We start from the raw sequence: 22,035 nt of genomic DNA, 5'->3' as shown, positions 1-22,035 counted from the left end.
GGATGTGGCTCTACACCACGCATGATGGTCTTGGGTAAGGGGAAGCTTAAATTTTCGCTACACTTACCCCTGGATTATCGTAATAAATATAAAAATGTATCACGATTCGTAATCCTAGGTGCCAAAAACGTTTGATCACAACGACCAGATTAATATCCTTAATATAATTATAAAAAATAATATTTCAAAAATACAATAATATAAAAGAAAATAATTCAATAATATATATATGTACAAAAACCAACAATCAATAATATAATAATAGAATAAAAACAATCAATTCAATTATAAAATAATGCAATGATAAAATAAAAGAAAAAAACAATCAATTCAATTATAAAATACAAAAACCAATAATTCAATGATAAAATAGGAGAAAAAAACAATCAATTCAATTATAAAAAACAAAAACCAATTCAATGATAAAATAAAAGTCATAAACAATCAATTCAATTTTAAAATACAAAAATAACAATACAAAATAATACAAAACAAAATACAAAGCAAAATTTAATTTTTTTTGTATAAATAATGTACTGGCCCATAATTCGGAAAGTATTATGATTTGTCGATAATGATCAGTTAATGTAATCTGAAATGTTTTTTAAAAACAGGAAATAAAACGATATTTAAATTATTTATTCTACCAAGAAAATTTAATTGAATTTATGAAGAATGAAAAAAGTCGAATACGAATAAATATTTATTTAATCTACTAGTTTAATTGAATTTATGAATATAATCAGCCTTATCATGTAAGGCGTAGTCGTTGTACGACAACGACAGTTTCGTACTAGATTAATGAAACAGGTTGAATAATTTCTTTAATCTAGTACGAAACTGTCGTTGTCGTAAAACGACTACGCCTTACATGATAAGGCTGAATAATATGAGTTAAAAAGGAAATGAAATATTGGCCCTAATTTTGTAAATCACGTCTCAAAGTGATATTTATATGGAAAGCAAAAACAAAATTTCAAAAATTTGTTTTTGTTTTATATACAAATTCTTAACAGAACAAACGCACCAAAATTCAAGCGATGGTTTGCCTTTCATAATTTGAAAATTTTTGTATATAAAACAAAAAAAAATTTTTAAAATTTTTGAAATTTTGTTTTTGCTTTCCATATAAATATCACTTTGAGACGTGATTTACAAAATTAGGGCCATTATTTCAATGATTTATTTGTTAGTAACACAGAGGTATTTAACTTTGAAATTCGGTTCTTTGACTTTGGAATTGAAGAACCGTAGAATGAAAAAAATTCGAATACGAATGAATAAATTTAACATATCCTCGTGTTTTAAATTATTGCAACATAAAAATGGTTCTATTTGAACTAATTCGTCGAAAATGATTTTACGGAGGCCAATTCGATGGCAATGCATGTTAAACAAAGTTTCAAACTTGTCTTCTAATTTGCGCAAATATTCAACAAATGGTTGCGGAGGTTCAACTAAGTTGCATTTAGTGAACTGCTTTTCAAATGTGAATAGAAATTCAGGTGAAATAGGTTCACCATTAAAATGGGGTATGGGAAGTATGCATTTATGCATATTAAAAAGTTTTAGATAAAAGTACCCAGAAACGTACACAAAGGCACTTTTATCTAGAAATTCCTTTTCATTTAAGGAAACTCTACTAATATCTGCTACTTGAACTTGAGGAGAAGGGTTAGGCAAAGAATGAAATTCTTCCCATAAATTGTTGTTGTCTGTAGTAAACGCTTCATCCACTATAGAAAAATCGATTATCGAATCGTTTGGCGAAACATTTTCGCAATTTCCGTTGACAACAACGTTTATATAGTGGAGTCCCCAGCGTTTTTGGAAAGAACTTGAAAAATTTCGGGGCGTAATTGAAACCGAGTTTCCAGATCCTTTGCGAATTTGACCAAAAAAATGTTCGAGATGATCCTGCGTTAACCTGCGCGTTTTTAGACATTGAAAACCTTCTTCATTAAGATATTTCCAAAGAGATTTTAAGGCCGAAATATTTAATTGCCACCCATTATTAAATTTAAACAAACGCGTTATATTCGATCCCCTATCGTCGATTATTTTAATCGATTGTAATAATTTTGAGGCTTTCCTTAAAAATTGTAACTGTTCATCAGAACAGTTGAAAATTGCACTATCGGCCCTAATATTGAATATGTCAAACAAATCATTAAAAAAATTTAAAAATTCTGCTGTATTTAAAAAAGTTGAAGCTATCGAAGGATCTATATTCCCTGAATTATAAAGAACGCGCATCCCGGTAGAAACGGTTTTACTCATAACTTGAGAAGCTAAGTTAACGCGCATGCGTTGAAAATTATTAGGATTTATGTGTTCCTTACTTAGCTTAGGAGCACATCGTATTTTGTTTGACGAGTCTACTTTATAAAAGTGGGAAACATCATTCCACGATACGCATTTATTGTTAAAATAAATGCGATTTTGGACACTTAACAGACAGTTCCGGGAGTTTTTTTAAAAGGTGGGGGCTATCATGCATAAAAAATATTCTCCTATCATTTTCTACAAAATATGGCGTTTGAATAGTTACGCCGACTACTTTTGAAAAATTTTGAAAATTGGATCCTTGGTCGCAAACGAATTGGCATGGATTTAAGCCTATTGCTTGTAACTTCGAAATTGCCTCAGAAATATACTTTTTCAAAAGTAAACCCTGACAGCTACCATAAACAAAGAAATATGATACTGCTTGCGACCAACTCTCACCTCCTATTCCACATGCCATTATGACCACTACACTAGTAGCTAAATTATTTACCCGATTTCCGTCACCAAAATCCTGAAGGCCAATAATCATATCCTTGTGTATATCATAATCCAGGTAAGTTTTCAATGACATTTCATCGCAGGAAACGCTAACGAACTTCTGTTCTTTAGTGAAGTTTTGAGAACGTACTCGTAACGCCTCAAAACTTCCAACTAAATTTCCAGGAGTCTTTGGCCAATCTTCCACGAACCTTTGCAAAGTCCTTTTTTGCGGCCAGTCGAGCATCGGCGCCAAATGTCGATAAACAACTGGCGACAAAAATAACACACCAAGAGAAATTAATTTCGTTGCCTGATCATATCGACGTGTCTTCCCATCTCGATTATGGTTTTTTAAACCATTATTGAGGCAGACCAACATGGTCTTGGAAATTTTCGAAGACAAATCATTTTTTGCTCGCAACTCTGCTTCCATGCTTTTTAACTTGGCTTGACACTTATTTAAATTCGACGTTAACCTAACATTGGCTGCCTTTAACCTATTCTTCATCCGTCTTTCTGATAAATATAAACCACGATAATGGTCCACTGCAGTCCGCAGTGTATTTAATCTACTAATGTTTGTGGATCGGTTAGACCCTCCCATTTGTCCGTCTGTGTCGATTTCCAAACTAAGATCGTCCCGCGTGTTCATATTTACAGAGCCTTCTGCTAATAAGTCTCTGTGGTGTGGCTCATCTTCGTCGACATCTTCTATTATGTCCTCTAATATAATCCCTAAATCATTTTGTAAAATGTTACCAGAACTACTCGCGCCCTCTACATTTGTGTCCTTTTCCTAAGTTAAGCAAGGAATGGTTACGTTTTCCCTTAAGGAATGCATTACTTCCGAATTTGGGTCAGTACATTCGTTTCTAGGAACAGCAAAACGATGTACACGATTCCCAAAAAAGCTTTTTTCCGGAGAGAAATGGCGGCCGCACGCGTATATGCGTTTCACTTTGGTTTCTACACCTAGTAATTGCAGCCATAGCGCACGTCTAAAAAGGAGGAAAAATATAATACAAAGTATTAATATTTTTCAAAATCATAACACAATTTCATTGTCTAAGGCCGGCTAACTTATCAAAATTTTAAACATAGTTAAAATATATTTAAACATTAATTATGCCTTAACTATGTTTAAAATTTTGATAACTTAACCGGCCTAAGATAAGGTGAATTATGAAAAAACAAGTAAGAGAGCTATATTCAGCTATAGCCATCACCAAATTATACTTTTAAATACAAATTTAAAATATTTTTTGTTCCCAATAAGCATTTTTACTGGAATTCAAGTTGAAAGCAAGTGTAATTCAAACCTTGAATTATAGTCAAGCAATTGAATTACAGTTGTATTACACTTTATTTCAATAGTATTATCCAGTAAAAAGGAAGCATAAATTCAAGCCATATGTTTTTTCTTTGAAAAATAAATAAATTTTCAAAATTTTTCATGTTTAAAGTATAATTACATTTATGAAAAAATTAATTTTTTTTATGAAAAAAAATTCGGATTAAAAAATATTTTTTCCGATTTTTACCCATTGTAGGTCCAACTTACTATAGCCTTATATAAATCGTTGCAATGGACCTTGAAATATCTATCATTAGATATCCATATTGTCTATATTAATGACTTAGTAATCCATATATAGATCAAAAATAGCTTGTCCAGCCATTAGTGTACAGATTTTCTCGATTCGGTTGTATGAAATCTTATACAGTGGTGGTCAAAACATATGCAACTAGCAACAGAATTTTACAAAAGTTGTTTAAACTACTTTAAGATGTAAACAAAAATATTCATATGCTTATATTTTTTTATTAATGCTTTAAAAATAAGAATATGTAATTTAATTCACAATTTTTTGCATTGAAAAGAGAAAAAAATTAAAAAAACTACGTATGGGTTGATATTTTACTAATTTAAACAACTTTTGTAAAATTCTGTTGCTAGTTGGATGAAACAAAATCTGTATTAAAAAACTTGTCAATTTTACCGAATTGCATGTACCAATCATATATAAAAGTTATCGACTCCGCTATCTATAACTATCCAGAATATAAAAAAATAATAAAGCTTTATATTCAAGTTCAACACAAATATGTTTCATATATACGCACTTTATTCAAATAAGATTCAATACAAATAAGTTTCATATCAAAAGAAAACTGTTTATAATCATATACTCGGTGTAGGGTAACATATGGTCGGACTTGCTCGACTATACTTTCCTACTTTTAAGCTATTCTTGTTGAAGTAAATTTCCAAAAATATAAAAACATAAATTCCTTCAGACATCTTTTTAAGATTTATAGCGATTTTTCAAAATATATAAATTTTCTCATTATCAAATTTAAAATCGGTTATGTTGTCGTAAAACTTTTAAACTTTTGTCGTAAAACTTTGCTTTGAAACTTTTTTCGTGTGATTTTTTATTTATAGTTTAATAACAGGAACAATTTGGGCACCTTGTTGTGAAATATTAGCAGAATCGCATTAGTAATCAAAATATTAATTAAAGTGATGGCGAATGTGATTTAGAAACTGTCGTGGAAAGTGATATTGAGGATGAGATTTATAATGATTACGTTGAAATAGACGAAGGTCATGATATAAAATATATATAAATGATGTTATTAACCTCATACGTAAATGTTGTAAAATATTTAATAATTCTAATGATAAACACAAAATATTGCAAACTTATGTCTTATACATGATGTTAAACATCGTTGGGCACGTTTGTCTAACATGGTAATACACTTTCTGCGTATTTATAAATGCGTCAACCATGCACTGTCTGACTGCAAAGTATCCACGTTCACTGACAATGATATTAAACTTTGGACAGATTTGTGTAATTGTCCACTTGATTAAGCAAAGATTCGGCAACGTTGATATAGCTTGAGGGCATAATACAATTGTTATAAATAATTTAGAAGTAAATAATTCATTTACTAAATAATTAGTTACTCATTTTAAAACCCGAATTAATGAAAGACATAAAAAAGTTCTTAATACGTTTCTATTGCACTTGAGTACTCTCAGTACATGTCCAACTTGCTCAAATTTTTTAAAGCATAGCTCAAAAACGGAAACTAATAAGTTTGCTAGTTAATTGTTTTGTAGATTGTTCCGATCTGTTCTCTGATCAGAATGTTTCTCATGAAAATTTAATGATCCACTTTGTTTTCGATTGTTTTTTAACATTATCAATACTTGAATTGTTAATTTTAAGGCCTGTTTTGTAATCTTATACATATACTAGCTGTCCCGGCAAACGTTGTTCTGCCATAGCTCACACAAAGTTTAAAGATTCCCACTATAATAGTACTCCACATATGCAATAATAATTTTTTACTTTGTATGGGAGGTGCCATGCCCATTGTTCCTATATTGGTCAATTGTGAATCTAAACCATCCAGGGACTCACTCAAACACACACAACAAATTTCATCGAAATCGGCACAGCCGTTAAGGAGGAGTTTAGTTACTAACACACGTACAGAAGAATTATATTAAGAATTATATAAATTGCGGCTTGCAATTTGCAGCGGCTTGCTGCAAAACTATTGCCTAATGCCATATCTCCGGAACCACTATGCCAATTTCGTGAAAACTTCACATAAACCATCTACAGACCATCCCCAACGTACCCTGAAATTTTGGTTGAAATCGGTCGACCCGTTTTCGCTGAAATGTACACAATTTTTTTTTTAAATTTCTTTCCATAAAAGTGGTCGTATTCCACAAAAAAAAACACAACTTACCTCTTTGGATCCTTTGGGAAGATGTGAAGCTGCTCTTCCGGAGGACATCCTTTAATACACTTGCCGTTCCTGTAAATTAAAGAAATAATTAATAAGTAAATATAAATGTTATTTTGTTAAAAAGTTTACTTACATTTTGCCGCCAATTTATTTGTTGAAAAAATTTCTGAAATTAATAAAATATATTTAGTACATGTATTTACATAATATATCCCAGCGGCGAAATTTGTGAGGCCTTCAGCTATAAGGCCTTCTGTAAGACCTTCCTAGACCTTTTTTTAGATCCAGTACTCATGCTCGCTTGCCTTCTCAGGAAGGCCTTCATACTCCCTTCTATGTTGTTTTTTATTATGTGTATACATTGTATACATACGTTAATGTCCCGTTACAAAATCACATTCCAAAGACAAAACAACAAACACAAAAACTATAAAAATGCAAAATGTGAAAAGAAAAAAAGAAGTAAACTTAAAATAGTTTTGCTTAAATTCTTTAACAAAGCGGTTGTGCATTCTGTGAGTTTTTGACGTGGTAGTGTTATTGTTTTTATTATAAAAAAATTAAAATGCATAAAAGATCACTTAGACGTTTAAAAAAATTAGAAAAAGAAAAAATTTTAATGAAAATTGATAAACAAAGTGATATTAATAAACAAACAAACAAATCTAATAAACATGTTGTGGAATCTTTTAGTAATATACAAAGTGAAACAATAAATGAAATAGAATCAATTGAATTAAAGGAAAATTTAGAAAACAAACTAGTGCAGTGGTATAGGGAATTTTATCCCACACGCAGGTGCGTGGATGGATTACTCAGAGTATTAAAGTCTGAAAATCTTGATGTTCCCTCTTCTTGCGATGGGCTTTTAAAGAAAAAAAGAGAAAAAATTGTGGTTAGGACAGTTTCCCCTGGTACTTATTACCATTTAGGTATAAAAAATCAACTACAAAAACTCGACAGAAATCTGGTTGAAAATATAGACTCTATACACATAGACATTGGAATAGATGGGTTGCCTTTGTATAAAAGCTCGGCAACATCCCTTTGGCCAATACTGGGGAAAATTGTTAATATTAAAAATGTGGATGTTTTTTTAATTGGTTCTTTTATTGGAAATAAAAAGCCATGCAGTGTAGACAATTATCTGCATGATTTGATGTACGAGCTTAAATCACTTAAAAGTGACGATATGGTCTTGTACGGAAAACGTTACAAAGTTTTAATTCGAGCATTTATTTGTGACACTCCTGCAAGAGCTTTTTTGTGCAATACTGTAGGGCACAATTCATTTAATGGTTGTCCAAAGTGTTATCAAAAAGGTTCAAAGATTAATAACGTAGTAACCTATTCTTCTACGGTATCTGACCTGAGAACAGATGATGATTTCTTTAATAGAAAACAATCTAACTTTCATAAAGAAATTAGCCACAGTTCATTGGAAATTTTTGGTATAGGAATGATAAAACAATTTCCTTTAGATCCAATGCATTTAGTTGATCTGGGCGTTACCAAAAAAATTTTATTATCTTTAATTAATAACAAATCCAAAACTTTAATGACAACTGCAAAAAAAGACAGTTTTTCAAAAAATTTAGTTGCACTATGTCCTTATCTTCCAGCTGAGTTTCAGCGGAAGTCACGAGGAATTGAAGACATTCTTAGGTGGAAAGCAACAGAGTTCAGGCATTTTATATTATATTTTGCACCACTTGTATTAAAAGGCATAGTAGACGATGATTTTTATTATGAAATTCTATTGCTTCATGCAGCATATCGATTAATATCTACACCAAAACATTTTTTTACAAATATTAGTAATGCTAACGAACTCTTGCAGTTGTTTGTAGAAAATTTTAGTAACATTTTTGGGGACAGCAGTGTTACTTTTAATGTTCATGGCCTGCTTCATTTAACACAATGTGTCAAGGAGTATGGCATAACTCAAGATTTTTCAGCGTATGCTTTTGAAAATTTTTTACAAGTCTTAAAAAAAAGAATTCGGAATCCTAAAAAAATTCTAGAACAAATTAAAAATATTTTTAGTGATGCCCCCCTTGTAATCAAGACGAAAGAAAAAAAGTTTAAAAAATCTCGAAATAACAAAGTCGTAGGTTATCAAACCGAAGAGTTCTATTTAAGTATTTCTTCTCCAAATAACCATTGTTGCGTAAGTCCTTTTGTTCCCATCATTATAACTGGATTTTCTGACGAAAACGCAGGACACATTAGAGGTATAAAATATCAAAATTTGAGAAATTTTTTTGAAGAGCCTGTAGAATCATCTAGCTTAGGAATCCAAATAGGAGATTTAACAATGGAAAATGAAGAAATTTTTGAAATTAATGACATATATTGCAAAATCATAGCATTTCCAATTGATAATTCATTTCTTTTAGTGCCACTTCTTCACTCCTGTCATTAAAATACAAATTTAATTATATTGAAATAACTATGGCTGAAAAACAAGTGAACGCCAGAATCGAAGGTAAGTGTGTAACAAATAAAAATAAAATTTTAATAAGGGTCAGTTCCACACTAAGAACTTTTTCTTTTGAATAAATACATTTGAAATAAAAACAAATTTTAAAATTTTGTGTTTTAAATATATACATTTTTATTTATTCGAAATAAAAAGTTCATTTGATATAGTGGAAGTGGCAGTAAGTAAATAATTCAGTTAATTCTTAATTTTTTTTTAATTACAGAGTTGGAAAAACAATAAGAAGCCCATAGAAAAGAAGTAAAAGACTACAATGAGGTAGTCATTGGCGAGTTGGCCCAAATAAAGGTTTATATTGAGCAAATTATTAAACGAAATCTCCACGACAAACAATTCGATGAATCATTCCCTTTGATTTTGAACAAAAGATTCCAGATTTTGATGAAGAGAAACTTATAATGACAATTGCAAAAAAAATCGAGAGAGGTGGACTAGTCAAAAACCTGCACAATTTACTAGGAGACCAAATAATTCAGGATTTCAACTATGACGGGTTACAGAATAAAAGGGCACTTAAAATATATACAAAACTTGATATATTAATTTTTAAAGCAACCAAATTAGAAACTTTTGAAATTTATAAAATAACAATAAAGAAAGCATTTAAAAATAAAAAAATCAAATATATAAAGACAAATGTTTTAATGATAAAAAAAACAGATAAACAATAGAGCTAATTAAAAGTTCAAAAAAAATGTAAAAACAAAAAGTACAAATTTTAAATATTATTATATTTTATAGTATTTAATAATGAAATGAAATGATTTATGTTTTTTTTTTTTAACTTATTTCTTTTTAAATAAATGAATGAATTTTTTTAAAATATGTATATATATAAAAAACATGTCTTTAAATGCAAAGAAAATCCTGAAATTGAACAAAATACAAGAATCCGTATTTTTAAATCGTTTTAAAAATACGTGTTCCAAAGTAAATATTTTGTCATTTTCATGTTTTTTTACTATTTATTTTTGCAGGCCGGAAGAAGGCCTGTTTGAGAAGGCCTACTACCAGGCCTGCTTGAGAAGGCCTACTACCAGGCCTGTTTGAGAAGGCCTACTACCAGGCCTGCTTGAGAAGGCCTACTACCAGGCCTGTTTGAGAAGGCCTACTACCAGGCATGTTTGAGAAGGCCTACTACCAGGCCTGTTTGAGAAGGCCTACTACCAGGCCTGTTGAAGAAGGCCTTGGCTGGCTAGGACATCGCGTGTAAAAAATGTATGAGTATGGAATGGGGCAATAAGGCCTTGTGTCTGCTAAATAAGGCCTTCCAGAAGGCCTGCTTACTACTTCTTTTCGCCGCTGGGATTTTATGTGCACACATACCTTTACAACTCCACTTTGGATTTATCTGCATTTAAAGAACATTTAAATTAATAATAAATTATAAATACAGATTTAAATGAAAAATTTGTGTGTTACTTACCCAAACATCACAAAGAAATTGAATTATTGCGGCAGAAAAATAAGACTAAAACAAAATGAAAAGGGCAGTTACGAAAAATGAAACAAATATAGAACTATATTATTTTCTGTCACGTGACGCCTCTGTATACTTTGTGAAGTATACAGAGGCGTCAAATTTGACAGTTCAAAAACACTAAAATCAGCTTTTTTTGAACATTCAATTTCTGAACATTAATAAAAAACCTTAAGCAGTTGTTTCCAAGTGAAAGAGCGCAGCAAAAAGCACAGCAAAAGCATAGGAAAAAACAAAAATGCTGAAATGCTCACAGCATTTCAGAATTTGAGAATTTAATTGCTGTGACTGCCTGCGCAAGCAGATAACATCTCACTGTATCACTATAAGCTAATAAGCAGTTTTTTATTTTTTGACTTTGCTGTTTGACTTTGCTTGTTTATTTTCTCGTAGTTGTAGTTAAGCAAATAAGTAAAACTGAAACACAGTGAAGCAAAAACAAACTCTGATTTTTATATTTGATTAATTATTTGGCTATTGTAACGAAAAAGTTGAATAATTTTTTTTAATAATACCGAAATATGTTTGTCAAATCAACTTCTTTCGACTTTTTTTTATATTTCAATTTCACAAAACAACTTGTTATTACATAAGCCGACTCTAATTTAATTAAATCAATTTTGACAAAACGACTTATATGATACAAGCTAATTTGTTTGCTAAAAATACATTTGACAAAAAAGCTTAAAATTTGTTGTTGCTGTTTTAAAGAAAACTATTGCTCTTTCAAACAAAAGAAAAAGCGCTACTTGTTTATTGGATATTTGTCTATAATGTTTATATATAACATTTCTTTGATTTGCTACACAAGAACTTTTGTTAGTAGTTTTTACAGTTTTTTCGCTCTCCTGAAAAGTTGACGTTTTAGAAAGAAGCCGTTTTGTCAAATGTCCACAGATATGTATGTAGCATGGGGAGAATGTTTACAATATTCAGTCATTCAAAAGAAGAACATTAACTACTCAATTTTATGTACATATGTACAGTCAGAGTCAAAAGAAAGTGTACAACTTGTTATACCCTACACCACCATAGTGGGGAGGGTATTATGAGTTTGTGCAGATGTTTGTAACGCCCAAAAATATTAGTCTAACACCCACCTTAAAGTATACCGATCGACTTAGAATCACTTTCTGAGTCGATTAAACGATGTCCGTCCGTCCGTCTGGTTGGCTGGCTGGCTGTCCATGTAAACCTTGTGCGCAGAGTACAGGTCGAAATTTTGAAGATATTTCGATCAAATTTGGTACATATTACTTTTTCGGCCCAAGGACCAAGCCTATTGAAACTGGCTGAAATCGGTCCATTATTTCACCTAGCCCCCATACAAATGTCCCCTCGAAATTGGACTTTATCGGTCATAAACGTTTAATTTATCTATGTATCTACACAAATTTCGCTCCAAATAAGTTTTATATATACAAAATTCATGTCACCAAATTTTGTTACGATCGGTCCATAATTAGTCATAGCTCCCATATAGACCCGCTTCCGAAAATCACTTTAACGTGCATAAATCGCTTAAAAATGTTGGTATACACACAAAATTCAACATAGTTAACTTTAATATAGACATAAATCACACGACCTAATTTCATGGTGATCGGTCCATAATTGGTTATAGCTCCCATATAAGGCCCACTTCCGAAAATCACTCAAAAATATAAATTATTGATATTTGAAAAGAAAAATATTTTTACTCATTTACTTGGTGTAGGGTATTATATGGTCGGGCTTGACCGACCATACTTTCTTACTTGTTTTTACATTTAAAACGTTTTATTTACATATTAAAAAACAATTTTTTCTCCAGTTCTAGTATATTTAACAAAACACTTAATTGTTCTCTTGCAATATATAAACAAAAAACTAAACTATTTCAACTGCAACAAAAACAGTAACAACAAAACCAAAAATACTCCATTTTTAACGCGTCAGAAAAAAGTGTACACATTTAGAATTACAATAAAATTTTTCTAGCTACATAAAAAAATATATTGTTTTTCTTTATTTTTGCCTAGATTATAATTTTTTGTGGATCTTGCTGCTAGTCTCATGAGATTTTAAGATAGTAGCTTTTCTTGTTTGATCGCGAGAACTTTAAAACCAAAATGGGAAAACAAACTGCAATTGAAACAAGAAAGTAAGTCATAAAATTTTAAAATGAAGGCAAATCGTCACGTGAAATCTCCTCTATAATAGGAAGAAGCCATGATACTGTAAAAAAAATTATAGACAAACAAAAAAATTTAGAATTTTAGAAGATCAGCAACGTGCCGGAACACCAAAACGCCTTAACAACCTTGAAATACGATCGATTGTGAGAGCAGTGAAGAAAGTATTCACAGTAAGTGCAGTAAAATTATGCGAAGAATTAACAGATTCGTCTGGAGTGAGAGTTAGTAACAGTACGGTACACCCAAATGCTCTACATGGTGGAGTTCCGAGAGAATAACCCCACATTTCCAAACGAAATAAAGAGCGACTTCGAGAATTCGCAAACAGGTATAAAAACCAAGAAAATTGTTTTGGAATAATGTGATGTTTACGGACGAAAGTTTGAGATTTTCGGAAGTAAAAAAAGGAGTAAAATTTGGAGAAGCAAAAATCAAGAGTTCGACCAAAAAATGTACTATCCACCGTAAAGCATGGTGGTGGTTAGGTGATGGTGTGGGGGTGTATGGCGGCAAGTGGCATGGGAAAACTCATATTTATTGATAGTTTGATGAGCAAAACCGATTACCTAAACATTCTTATAGAAAATATGGAACCCATCATTAGAAAACTAAATCTAGACCGAACCTGGATCTTCCAACAGGACAACTATCCGAAGCATACTTCTTAACTTGTTAAAGAATGGTTGTTGTATCATACACCGAAACAACTGGAACAACCCCCACAGTCACCGAACATTAATCCGATTGAACATCTGTGGTAACATTTGGACAGACAGATCAGAAAATTAAATATTACCAGCAATGACTTTCTACACGAAATCCTGCAGGAAGAGTGGTTCAACATCCCTACATCGGTGACATCAAAATTGGTAGAAACAATGCCAAGGAGGCTTGAAACTGTTTTAAAACCCAAAAGATGTCAAATAAAATACTAAACACGTTTTTTCTTCTAATTTCCCTAAACTGTACACTTTCTTTTGACGCGTTAAAAATGGAGTATTTTTGGTTTTGTTGTTACTGTTTTTGTTGTAGTTGAACTAGTTTAGTTTTTTGTTTATATATTGCAAGAGAACAATTAAATGTTTTGTTAAATATACTAGAACTGGAGAACAAATAGTTTTTTAATATGTAAATAAAATGTTTTAAATGTAAAAACAAGTTGTACACTTTCTTTAGACGCTGACTGTATGTATATCAAACAAAAAACCAAAATTTTGTGAAAATGAACGCATTCACTTAATTGTGAATAAATTCAAAAAGAATTTATGATCGATATCTCATTTTGTTGTTATTATACATATGTGGCTTGGCGATAAAGTTATAAACCTGAACAATTTGTGACGTTTTCTATTTTTCATGAGTTTTTAAAATAAAAGACTTTTCCATTTTCAAGTAAAAAATATATTTCTTGCTTAAATTTGTTATTATAATTCCGAAACTACTGAGCCGATTAAAAAGCAATAAAATGATACATACACACAGTTACTAAAGTATATGTACGATCGACTTTTTGGGCCTTTTTTAAATTCTATATATTTAAAAATTCAAGGCCTAACTCATTCACTCACTCATGACTGATGAGTCAGTGAATGAGTGAATAAGTCAGTCCTTTTATTTTTAAATATATAGAATTTAAAAAAAAAACCCAAAAAGTCGATCGTACGTATACTTTAGTAAGTGTGTGTAAATAAATTTAAATTTTTTTAAGTTTACTTTAATAATATCGGACTAACCGTTTTTGAGTAATCATTAATTATGTGAAGAAACGTCTAAAAAAATCACAATTTTACTTTACATTTAAAAAAAAAAAACTCTCCATAAAAGGAATGGATCTAAGCTTTATTTCAGAAAAAAAATATATTTTTTTTTCGAAAGATTGAAGAGAAATTTCGCCACCGAAATGCTTTAACTAAATATAATGTTAATTTAACTCAGATTGTTTCAATAACGCCCCACAATGGGGCAAATATGATGAAGACTAATAAAATACTATCACATTGTTATATTTTCGAAGGACACGAAGGCAAAGATATCGATGATGGTAATGAAATGTATTTAAAAAAATATAAAAATCTTTGAAGACAATTCCCAAATGCAATTAGTTGACATCCAAATTTGCCGCTGTACTGCACAACAATATGCTTTAATAAAGAACTTTTTATTAAGTTGCTGAAATTGAACTAAATTTATATCTCGATGTTTTCATATTTTTATTCTCTATTATGTTCTCAATAAATCCCAATGTGATGATCAAAAAAGTATGAAATTTGTTTAACAAAATTTTTAAAAAATTGAAATTGGAGTTTTGAAACTGCCGTTAAAAAAAATTACATTTTTTTGGTTATACCTGCGAATAGGTTAACTGTATCCTATGAAGATAAAAACTCGTACACAAGTAAATATGGATATTTTAAGTAAGAATAAACTTTTGTTTTAATATTTCTCAAAATATATTAATTTTGTTCCTACATTTCTTGTTCTAGTGGCCTGAGACACGTTAATGGCCTGGCGATTTTTTAATAACTTTAAAATTTGTTAACCAATTTTATGGTGTTTTCTTTTCTGACACAAAATGTTGCCTATATATTGTGTACCATTTATTAAATGTTACCCATACCCTCATAATGTGTTGCATTTTTAACGATCACAATAGAACAAAATCATTACCATTTATGCAATTTTCTTTTATGTAGCTACTAAATATTAAAAAACTATACTTTTTGCTTACAAAAAAAGTGGTGCATTTCTAACCCTTTGATAAAATTGAGGGTGAAACATGTAGCATATCTTCAGGGTTTTAGGGTAACATTATTAGAAAAGAACACGACCAAACTACATTTTTTTCAGAAAAGAACACAAAGAAAGGTAAAAGGTAGAATAAATGCAGCATTTATGCCAGAAAAGAAAACACCATTAGTCTTTTATATCTTATTAGAACGACAATTACGTACACATTTCGATTCTTTTAAATTAAATTGCAAAAGTAATTATTTAATGGCAAAAGTTTAAAAAAAAAAACTAAAAAAAATGCATTTTTCCCCTTGTAAATGCACCTCAAAACTAAATCGAAAGTCAACACGGGTTGCCCTTCTTAGAACAAGCTAAACATTTTTTTGGTGGTAATTTACGTCATTACGAAAGTTTTCAGGGTAAGTTAATTTTTGGATGAACTTCCTAAAAACAATAATTTATCGAGGTGCTTACCAGACAAACGATTTCTTGATGCAGTGACTGTCGTGCCAGCTTTCGAAAACAATCTCTCACATGGAACGGAGGTGCCAACAATGTGTAAATACAAGCGCGCCTGTTTGTATAACATTGGAAAAATGGATTTCAATTCTTCCCACTCTTCTAGTGGATTGGCTTTTAGTGAGCATACTGGATTAGACAAATATATTGAGACCTCATCAGTTTTCGAATTGCAACGTTGACGCTTTTGCCCAATTGCGAGGTGCTTGTGATGTAGCCAAAAATCATTGAATTCTATCATACCAAATCGTTTGTTACATAGTTTCATTTTGATTCGATCGATGTAGAAAAATTTTGTAGTTTCGATGTGAGGCATTGGCATAATATTCGATAAAGTCACATAATTCTCGCCTGAAGATTCCTTGGTGACAAACTCGAATGGTTTTAACAACTGGACTATTTGTTTTAATATTTCAAGTTCGTGGCCGGTCACCATTTCAGGACTACCTGCGGTAGCTTCAATCAGAATTTCTGAAGCAATTTTCGACATATCTATAAATCTATCTAACATGTAACATCCAAAATGAATTTTTTAGCACATCCTTCTGAAACCCCCATATCTATCTGAATTTTTCGAAGTTTGTCCGATTGAATTACACTATTTTTGACCCACTTAACGATTTCTCTGAAAATCGTGAAGAAAATGTATTGTAACTCCCAAAAAGCTTTTTTCGTTCATAGTCTCAGGCCATATGTCAAGCGTGACGCAAAACACATTTGCATTTGATATTCGTTTGGTAAACTCTATCTTCACACTGTCATATTTACAACAGAGCAACTTTTTAAAATGCGTCGAACAAGGAACTTTATAACACGGTGATAATTCCTTGAACAATTTTAAAAACCTTCGACGATATTGAATGGCCTCATATCTTTGCATATAAAATGCTCATATTTATATTAAGGGTACTCATTTAAACGCTTAAGTTTCCCATTTGTGCAAATGGGCAAATTTGCGCGACATGTTTCATGAACCCACCTTTTCAATTTTGTGCAAGTTTATACAGAAAATTTATATTTGTCAAATAAAAATACATAAATTCAACAAAAGCTTTAATAATTTTTTTTCAAATTGTATAAATTTTAATTTTAAAATGTTGAATGAAAGTTAAATCTTTGGAACAAACGGTGGTATACATAGTTTGGAGGACTTTGTTTATGTTCTAGCAGTTGGTTAATGTTTTCATACACAATGTCATTTAATACAATCATTCTGTTCCAAAGTTACACAATTTTCACATGCACAAAATTTTTATATTTTATTTGATTTTTATTTCTTATAAATAAAAGTAAACAAAAGCAGCTGATTCATCAAATGCACAATAAATTCAAGTTTGCGAGTCTAAATTGTCGCGCAAACTTATCGGAGTTGTGCAAACGAATTACCATACATTTTTTGACATTTCATTTGCGAGAGTGTAAAAATGCACAGATTGCACAGTTTGCGAGGCTTTTAAGCGTTTACATGAGGACCCTTAATATTATATTTTATGCCCCCTTCTAAAACAATGAAATATTTTTTGTTATATACTAGTTCTTTAAAAAGTATTTGCTAAGTACTTTACCTTTTATTGATGTTATTTTTTCGAATGCAGATTTTATTGTTGTTGAAGTAGATGGCTCGAATTCAGTAGCCCCGTTGTGGTCCTCCGTAACACCAATAGTACCTGTTGTGACATCACAATCATCTTCCTTTTTCTTTCTCCTAAAAATAATGTAAATACATTTAAAATTTATTGGAGAGCTAATAGTTTAAATGACTTTCAGGTGTAGATACTTACTTTGAAATCTTTTCAACGACAGGATCTGCATAGTCAGGCTGGCTTTTTAAATGCTTGTGCAGATTTGATGTATTGCCACAATACCGCACGCTTTTGAAGCATTTGTTGCAACTAGCATTTTTTGTTCATATTTTTTGTGAAATATAATATACATATATACACAGCCGATTTTGTGGGTCCCATTTCTAGAGATTTTTCACAAAAATTAAAGTTTTACAACATAAATTAAAAATTCACCCCTATCGTGAATAACTTTTCCCTCGAAAAGTTTTCCCTTTTTCTAATAATTCAATCGTGAATGATATCCCAGAATAAAATGTTCACTTTCAAAAAAATTCCCCTTATCGTGAATGTTTATTTTTAAACCGTTTTTTCCCTTTTTCGCTTAAGTTTGTTCACTTTATTTTATCTAGGGAAGTGAATAGAAAATGTAAGTATTTTTGTTTTTAAATTCGATATTCAGGTTAATAAAAATTATTTTTAGGTCAAGATCAGTGAATAAAGTGCAAAGCGACATACTCCTCAATAGGATGCAGAATAACAGACCAATTGCATAGGTAAGGTATCCAAAGATGCGGTAGCGGAGTTTTGGAGTTCTCTTAAAGAAGAGCTAAACAGTGCTGGTCCTCCTATGAAAAGTGCATTTGAGTGGAAAAAGGTAATAAATACATGTTTATAAATATTGTATAATTTTGTCATAAGTAATTTGTAATGTAACAGGTATGGGTGGATCAAAAAAGATATGTCCGGGCAAAAGCTGCCGCTAATTTGAAACACCAAAATGGAACGGGAGGTGGGCCATACCAAACCAAAAGTTTGTCGGCCACCGAACAATGCATATACGAACTCATCGATATGAAAGAATCCGTAGAGGGTTTAGAAAACTCGTCACGTTTTGGAGAAAAAAAAAATGAACCAACGACACACACAATGGCTATTCGTGAGATTGAAAATTAAATGTGTGAAGCACCCAATTGAACAATCCCATGAGAAAAAATCATACTCCATAAAACGAAGAAGAGTGTATTCAAATGAAAAATTAACAACAGCTGATCTTATTGCAAAAGAGCTGAAGTCGCAGGAGAGCTTATGTTCCAAAATTAGTGAAATTGGTGAGTCGCTCCAAAATCATAGTAAAGAAATGGAAGCTATGATGAAAAGGGTGTATCGTTCGCTGGAAAAAAGCAACGATTTAAAATCCAAAAAAATAAAAGAGATGGAGCGACATCATGCAGTTATTGAAAATCTTCGGGCAAAAGAAGTTGAAAATAAAATAGAAAAAAATAATAAACTGATAGTAATTGAAAACTTGAGGCTTAAAATATTGCAAAAGAAATAGAAAAATATATCATGTATTTTATTAAAATTAAGTATTGAATTCAATGTTATTTTATTTATTATTATTTTTCTAGCAGATCTCTAAGAAGTTAAAAACTGAATTGTGTTATTTTTTTATTATTTCTAGTTTTAAACAAATATGTTCACATATATACATAAGTATACAAGAAAAGTCTGAATTTAATTGAAGTTTGAAATCAAATGTATTTTATTTTTAAAATAAATTTTTTACAAAAATATATGTATAAAAGAGCATTTTTATAACGAGTTCGCTATATTAGAACGGATGCGTTGGGCAGAGGCCAGATATCTTTCGTGTTCAGTTGTATTTCCGCTTTCTAGAATAAAAAGTTCAGTTTCTTCTAGGTCAGATATAATACTGTTATTATATTCGCACTTATAAGCAATGCAGATATTATGCAATGCTACGCAAACGTTTATTATTTTGACAGCTTTCTTTGGTTCATAGTGTAGCTCTCTAGCACCAAGCAAGCACCTCCATCTATTTTTTAACACTCCATTTGTTCTCTCAATGATGTTTCTGCATTTAGAATGAACATCATTCAATTTTTGTTCAATAGAAGCAGATGCAGGTGTTCTATATGGCGTTAACAACCAAGGCTCCAAGGGATATCCGCCGTCACCTAAAAGTTACACACATATACATACAGTATGTATATTTTAATTATATATTTTTACATTTTTACCTAATAGCCATACACGGGAACCTCTTCGTAAATAGTCTTCTTGCATTGTTCTTCTATAGGAACTTGTACTCCACACAAATGAATCGTGGCAGGCTCCGGGATGTGTGGCATCAACAAATCGAATTCTCATTTTACTACCGCATATCTACAAAAGAATTATACTCATAGTTAGAAACTGGAATAATGTATAATATATTTAGAAAACAACTTACGAGTGTGGCATTCAAGCTGTAGTTTCCTTTACGGTTATAGTATAAATGATTATTTTTGTTTGGGGCTACAATATTGATGTGCGTTCCATCTATACATCCTACAATACCGGGTATTCCAAATTTGCGGTAGAATTCCTGAGAAGTAACTCTTTTTTCATCTTCCGATGGATAAGTTATCCACTGATCACAGAGACTCTGCTCTAAAACGTCCAACACTTTTGAGAGTACCTCAGAAATAGTTGATTGTGCCATTCCAACTTTATAGTCTCTTCCAACCCCTTTTGGTATCCGCCCTCGGCAAAAAATCGTAAACAGGCACTAAGTTTTATGATTGGCGGAATACCAAATGATTTTTTTGCTGCCGGCAAAGAATTAGTAAGAGTATCCAGAATGTATGTAAAGGCTGCTTTATTCACTCTATAATGTTGGATAAATCTAAAACAAAAATTAATTAAAAATAAAGTTTTTTCATTGAATTAAATCACTTACAATGTGTCCGGCATCTCTAAGGGATTAGATGAGTCTCGCAAATCTCGACGAACAATTCGTTGTTGTTGTATTTCCTCCTCTTCTTGCAATAATATCAATGCCCCGATTCTAAACATTTTGTTCTTCACAATTTAAATTAACTTATTAATTTATTTTATTTTTCAAAATTTTCGAGCTTCTTTTTTTTTCATTCACTGAACAATGATAACCTACATTAAAGGGAACAAAAATTTCATGGGAAATTCACGATACCAATTTTCACTTATGGGGGAATGAAAATTTCATGGGAACAAACATTTCGCTTTTTACTCACGATAGGGGTGATTATATCGAAAATGGCGTCAACTAGCTTTGGTTTTTTTAAATATGAAACGAGTATTTTTGACCGATACGAGTACTTTTGACCGATACCTACTTGGTACTCGATGCTAAAAGTAGTTGGTATCGAAAGAGAAGTATCGATATTTACTTGTAGTTACTCGTATCGTTTCATCCCTAGTTTTAAAACAGTTGCTTGAAGTTGATGCAAGTGACGAAGATATGAAAAACATTGTATTGCATAGTATAAATGGTATTAAATTGTTTTTATTTTTCAGAATCTAAATTGTTAACTTCATTGTGGAATTTGCATCACCTGTTTCCCCCACAATAAAATGTAAATACCGATTCAAATACAGCCCAATTATGAATAAAAATTCCCCGGTAGTTTTTTCACTTTTCCTATTCAAATTCAATGGGAAAAAAATCCGAGGGAACAAACTCCCGTGTAATTTTTTATTCATAATTGGGCTGATAGTCTCGTTTCAAAAAAAAATTCCATTTTGGATTCACAAAAAACGTTTGCTGTTTTAGCAGATACGGATGAAGAAATTGAGATACAAGTTAAATTATTAAAGCTCCAAGGCAAAAATATTCAACACAGGCTGTTATTGGTGGGCAACTTTCCTAAAATTAAATCCATTTATATATGTATGTATATTTTGATGACTATAGATATCCATTTTTAAAAATTGCAAATTCTTTTGATGTAATGTTTACCCAGACGAATGCGAAATTTTTTATACATTTGTTTTAAACATTTTTTACGATATAACTCCATGAAAAAAGTTTTTAAAAATTTCCACAATAAAACACGAGTTATCACTAAAATATAAATGAATACATTTTTAATTTAAATGTTAAATATTTTATAATCAAAAATGTATTAAATACAATTTAATATACAATTTAAAAAATCAAATAAAAACTAAATGTATGCAATTAAACAGTAACAAATTATACGTAGAAAACAAATATAATTTGTTAATATAAATTAATACAGTAATTTTGACTTACCTGCACAATCCACTTTGCACGATATTTTGTGCAGGTAAGTTAAAAATGCAGTTAACCTCAATGCACTTACCTGCTCATTGATGCTGGTAATTGCATTTACAGTTTACTGCCCAAAAAAGCAGCTAACGGCAAATAATATTTACACGAAGCTTTGTGATTTTTCCGTCTAAACTAACGTCAAATTGATATTTTAGCTCCTTTTAATATTATTAAGAAGTGTA

At 30.9% G+C, this 22,035-nt stretch overlaps 1 pseudogene; it reads right to left on the bottom strand.

Annotated features, from left to right (window-relative positions):
* Nucleotides 1–19,329: 19,329 nt before the first annotated feature.
* On the bottom strand, nt 19,330–20,595 carry LOC135955528 (putative nuclease HARBI1; annotated as a pseudogene).
* Between the last annotated feature and the right edge of the window lie 1,440 nt (nt 20,596–22,035).

This window comes from Calliphora vicina, chromosome 3 (genome assembly GCF_958450345.1).
Source record: "Calliphora vicina chromosome 3, idCalVici1.1, whole genome shotgun sequence".
Taxonomy (NCBI): domain Eukaryota; kingdom Metazoa; phylum Arthropoda; class Insecta; order Diptera; family Calliphoridae; genus Calliphora; species Calliphora vicina.
The sequence above is the reverse complement of the archived record's forward strand: the minus strand, read 5'-3'. Positions and strand labels throughout refer to the sequence as shown.